The sequence below is a fragment of the Juglans regia genome, chromosome 13, assembly GCF_001411555.2.
Source record: "Juglans regia cultivar Chandler chromosome 13, Walnut 2.0, whole genome shotgun sequence".
Classification (NCBI taxonomy): Eukaryota; Viridiplantae; Streptophyta; class Magnoliopsida; order Fagales; family Juglandaceae; genus Juglans; species Juglans regia.
The window spans coordinates 27,530,794-27,537,304 of record NC_049913.1 but is presented as its reverse complement, the minus strand read 5'-3'; positions in this window follow the sequence as shown (position 1 = coordinate 27,537,304).

The following is a 6,511-nucleotide window of genomic DNA, read 5'->3' as shown; positions in this document are numbered from 1 at the left end:
CTACTACATGTAAGTGGTTATTTTATATTAAAAAAAATGGTAATACTAAATACAATCATAATATGTAAGCGTCGCACAATCTATTTGAAAAAAAATAAGGTCCACCATTAAAAAATAATCTTTTAATGTGGGTTTCGTATTCATCCACTTTTTTCAATGGGACTGCGTGACACTTGCATATTTTATAACTGTATCTAGCATTTTTCTAAGAGAGAGAGAGAGGAACAAGAAAACACATTCGGAGAATCACATTTTGCATTTCTTAGATCGAACAAATTGTAAGTCGCGTCGAGGAACTAAAGCAGAAGCATTGCCAGTAAATGAAACCTTCCCCAATTCCAGTTCTAGATCACGTCGAGAAACTTTTCTTCCTATCTTGCTTTTTGTCCTTGCTTTCAGTCACTAAACAAAGGTCACTCCATGTAGTTAATGGCATGTAGCATTTTGATCTTGGCTCTTGTGTGTTACCTTTGTCTCTGTAGTGGTTGTTTGCTTTGGAAAGTAGTCAATTTAATCCTCTATAGCTACCAATCAAATAGATTCTAACCTAGGAAAAAAAAATCCAACACTTTAAATCTATATACAGGAAAGATTGAAGCCACATCTTGCCACATCTTTTCAAGAACTTCTCTTTCCTTTCACTTCTTGAAAAAGCTTAAGCTTATGATACACTAGTATTGCAATCATTTTTATGGATATACATACAAACAAACAAACAATCTTTGCTTAAAAAACACATTTTGAGAGATTAAATCATGCTTGAATGTGGCATTGCTGCTTGAAATTTAACAGAGCTTGAAGCGTCATGATATGCAATACAAAGTCACATACTCCCGTTCATCATAGTTAAATATGTAGTGTACCTAATATGCATCTAACAATATAAAATATTCACATTAGATAGCTTTTTTTTTTTAGCAATACAATGTAGTAGACGTACTATATCCCAAAAACATAAATATGCTTCATAGATTTACATAATAATAAATATCCAAAAGGTTACAGTACTTGTTCAATAGGTTTGTAACAATAAGAGTACTGGAGAAAATGCTTCATAAATACAAACTGGAATAAAACTACTGCACTAAATTGCTGAGCCGCTCACGTAACTCGACTATGATGTTTAAGATCACATCCAAAAAGTGTACAACCAAAGTTATTAATTCTCATCGTCGCCATCTTGTTGTGGACTAATCAATCTAGTCCAGTCTGCTGGACGTGGGTCCTTGATATCCTAACATATTGTCTATTCTAAGGGGAATGATAGTTGAGATTACGAAATAAGATTTGTTAATAATTTCAGCAAGTAGGCTACTAAGTTACCAATACTATGTGTGTGTATATATATATATATATATATATATGCATGCATGACAGTAAAATGACATGGATGCATTGTGAATTTGTGACATGAATATGAATATGCATGACATAACTTGACAAATAGTATGTCATGTGCTTGACTTAAAAAATAACGTGATCATGTGGACATAAGATGAACTTGAAAACTTGTTAACATATATATGGTTTATTAAACGTGAACATGAGATTCTACATAGGTTCTATTGAGTCGTGTGCTCCTGTCAGTGCCGTATCACATTACAAGCATCTACGCCAACTGTGAGTACGTCATGATCACTGAATTGATTTAAAATTGATAAACATGTAGTTGGCACCCTTGAAGTTAGGTGTGACTTTGCTTTAGTAACCAGTTACTTAGGTCCCAATCAAAATCCGTTGACGGTACTTTGTCAACCTAGGAAATTCCATACCAGTTTAAACACTACAGCGTGGATAATGAAATTCTACTATGATAACTCTCCATCCTAGCACTTGGGGTCGTCAAAAAAATAAAAGACTCCGAATGACTAGAAAATATATTTTCTCTGTACAAGTGACATGGCATGGCATATAATAAATGAATGTGTGACAGATAGGGGTGTAACGGGTCCGGTCTGGTTCAATTTTGGATTAAATTTAAGACCAAACCGGTATGCACTGGTTTTGCATTTTTGAAAACTGATTATGTTCTGGTTACCCTACTAAACCAATACCTCTGATTTTACTGGTTCAGGTCCGGTTCGGTTTGATTTTTTTATTTTAATAGTATTATTATTAGGGCATAAAATGTAATTAATATACTAATATATATTAGTATACTAATATGTACTAATTAATTAAAGCAAAATGTAATTAATATACTAATATGTACTAATTAATTAAAGCTAAATGTAATTAATATACTAATGTATATTAGTATTACCAATATATTATGTATTTATTAAAATGAATATGTTGATAATTTATTATGTCATAAAATGTTATTAATATATATGTTTTATGTTTAAAGCATATGGTCAAATAAATTTTCATGTTTAAGATTAAAATTTTATATTATAATTGTAATAACATTATCTTATATATAATTATAATTTATATTATTATATATATAAATGTTATATAATATAAATAATATTATATATAATATTAAAAAAATTAATTTAAAATATATAATATAGTGAACCGGTTCTAAAAAGTATAGAACCAGAATCGGACTGGTACTGGCCGGTTTTAGAATTACGAAAACCGGTTCCAGACTGGTTCCACCAGTTCGGGTCGGTCCTGGCTAGTCCGGTCCAATTTTTGCGTTAAATTTTACACCCATAGTGACAAATGATGTGGTATAACATGACATGCAACAGATAAGTATGTATTTGCTATAAATGGCATGACGTGACATATTATAACAATTTATAATAATCATAAGTAATAATAATATGATAATAATAGTCTTATCATCGTACATACATAAATACATCGAGAGTAAATTAGAGGTTAACTTACAGTGATTTCCTATAACGTAAAATGTAGCGTGAAAAACCGTGAACTGAAATGAGATATTTTGTAAGAATTAGGATATCCCACTAAACACTTAGAAACACTAAGATTATTGACTTATGTCTAAATTGCAAATTTACAACTATACTTGTGGGAAATAACAATTTTCACCTTAAAATAAGAATTTTGCATACTAATTCTAAATATTACCAAAATTTATATAAGGAATGTAAATTTTATCCTAAATCTAAATATCAAATCAAAAAAACTTAAAACCAAACATCACTATGTGAACTACATCATGGCCAATTTATATAATGGGCAAAAACTTGATTTTTGTTGCAATTTGACTAATCATCAAACTAACATGTTTAAACCGATTTTTGCAACATTCAAAAATCAAATCCTATGTTATAAAATCGTGCTAAGACATCAACATTCACATTTCATAAAAATACTAAACATCACTTTAACAAAAATGGCAAAACATCAAGTTTAGGTCAAATATGACCAACTCTTAATGTTCTTGGTCAATTGATTTCCAAATCAACTCTAAGAACTTCAAAAGTATATAATCACACTCATAACATGTTCATCATTCAAAGCTAAGCGATAGCATACTTGATCAAATAACCAAAATAATAAAAGTACAACCTACATAATCGGCTTGCACTAAAACACCAAAATCGTGTACACCATGCTTTTGACTTGAAACAAAAATATTAGATCCTATATTTTCATGAAATAAAATTTTAATAAATATAACCATATACCTCATATTCAAGTTTTAACTTGATCTAAGCATTAAATCTAGCATCACATTGCAAAAACTTCATTAAAACATAACTCATACTCAAGAGCCTTTAGATTAAGTCCTAAAAATGAACAAAATAGACTAAAAAAATGAACAAAATACATGAAGACAATGTCATGAGAATCAACTTAGAAAGGGCTAGAAAATGCAAGGCAAAAACTGCCAGAACATATGCCTGAAGCTCTCTTTCGATCTCTCTCTAAACAAGTGAGAAAAAAATGCAAAGTGTGAAATGAAAAATGAGGGAGGAGTGAAATACATTGGAGGGGCCTAACGGGGTGGCTGAGTGACCCTTGGATGAGAGGTTGGTAGCCAAAAGGAGGTGACAAATGGGGTTGCACAACTATTGTTTCCTCTATTGCATCTGGACGAGTGATGGCTAGTGATGGAGGTAGGCTTTTTGACTCCCATCAAGTGACTCTTGGGGGCTAGACTTGAGTGGTATGTCACCTTTTGTCTTGACATTGGGCGAGGGAGAAAACTTCCTCAATGGTGTTTTTTTTTGTGAGCCAAAAATGGGCTTACCGACGGACTTCAATTTGGGGTTTTGAATGGGCTTCATTTGGGTTTTCGGTTATGGGTGAGTCCAAATCAAAATTTTCTTGGCCGAATGTAATTACCAAGATGTAAGAGAGTGATTAAGGGTATATGAGTGAAAAATTGAGTGATTAATAGCATGCGGAAGTGATTAATTCACGTGATTAAACACTGAATCAAAACCAACCACTATAAGGTTTGAAACCAAGTTTAGGGTTTTGACCATCATCATAGGTTTAGGGTTTTGATTGAAATCCAATGGTTTGAGATTTTACTAGGGTTGAAACCTCTTTTAGTTGATCAAAAAGTATTTTCGTCAGTCGGAATAGTATTTGCATAGGTGACATGATCACATAGCTTGATTTGCCTTTCATTCCATCACAAATCAATCTCCTCATGTAAGTGTCCTATTTCTATTCCAAAGAATGGCTAGGATTTTGCCAAGTGTCCATCCGAAGGTAATCCTAGTGATTCTAAGTGGATTTAGACATTCTACACAACGATTTGAAAATTGTTTGAATCACGGGTTACTATTCACTCAAAAAATTGTGAAAAATATTATTACATCATAAAATCCTAAATAATCATATGAGTCTAGTAATTCAATTCGTTTCACAAAATTTGACTTCTAAGTGCCTCGATTAAATCCATTGCCACTCTTGGTTACTATTCATTTGGGAAATGGGACATATTATTGCGCTGTAAATTCTTGGTTTGAGTTTTTTTATGGATTATAGTTAATATACTGATATATAAGTTTGATGAAGATTTGTTGCATGTTATAAGTTTTTTATGAGAGTTTTAGTTAGATCTAAAAAGTTGAAAACTTGGAAGTTAAAAACATATTTTGTTTTGACTAAACTTGAGTCTTTTGTTGTGAAAGCATGCTCCAATGACTTTAATATTTATATATGATGTTCCTTGGATTTTGATTTACATGTTAGGATATTATTTTGAAGATTTATGATGTACGTTTTAAAAATATGAATTTTTATACATGGAAAGGTTCAAATGGGTCTTATATTTGAAGTTTTCGGATAGATATATGTTTTGATGCGTATTTTACCATGTGATCTTAGGTTTGATGCTTAGATCTATTCTAAGACTTGATTATTAAACATATGATGGTTAGCCTTCAAAATATGGCACCTACAGCACTTGGAAATTTTATGCAGTGTGGATATCTAGAATTTTATGAAAATTATGTGTACTCTGAGTTGAAGGGTCAATAGGTCTATGGGAAGAACTTGTGGAGTCAATATGTTTAGAGGTGCGAAGATTTAAGGTTTATGGGGAGAAAATGATTGATCTAAGTACGTACGTGTATTGGATATGCATATTATAGGTTTAATGATCAAGCAAACCCAATAGGAGAGTGTCATGAGATTTCTTGAGTTTGATTGATATCACTATACGTCTAATCAAGGTACTTGTTAATGGATTAGATATGAACTTCGTTGTAGAATGCCGATTTAAAGATTTTAGGAACAAGAAATTCTTAACAACCCTAAACTTTGGAAAATATATGTTGTTATTTATTTAAGATTATTATTTTACGTGGAGAGTCTAGTTATTATTTTATGTGGAGGGTTTTAAGTTACTATATGACGTGGATTATTTGGGTGAAATTATAATTAGGCTTTTAATCGAATCCCTTGTTGAGGTTTATATTCTTAGGCTTTAATTGAATGCTGTAGTGTATGATGGTTGCCACTACGTATACATTATTACAAGAAAAATAGATTTTTGTGATCAATTTATTGCAATCAAAAGATTATTCACAACCAATTTTAGTTACAAATAGTCATTTCGTTGGAATTAACTGGTCGCAAATAAGTAATTCTTTTATAGTACAGATGTGTATAAAGGACGAGAAGAATATGCGAGATTAAGAAACAAATATCGGAGGACTGAAACTCTTGAAATATTAGGTTCAAGAAAATATTGCTCAAGAATTTAGAATAGATGCATGAAAAGAATTCGAAAGATAAGTACATGGATTGCTTGAGATCCTATCAAATTTCGAAGACAAAGTTTTTATAAGGATGAGAGTTTGAAACAACCCGATCTCAATATTATTAAGAATTTAGTTATCACATTAGTCCATATTAAAACATAAAAGTATAAATATCTTACCGACTGTATGGAAAAAATAAATAAATAAAAAATAATAACAATGAATACATCATTCAAGAAATTCACCAACACATGAATTTACCAAAATGCCAATTGTAGAAGTTGCCTCCTACAATATAATAAGATCTTGTATACGTCCTACGATCCCCCAAATGCATATAATAATAAGAGTAATGTTATGTATAG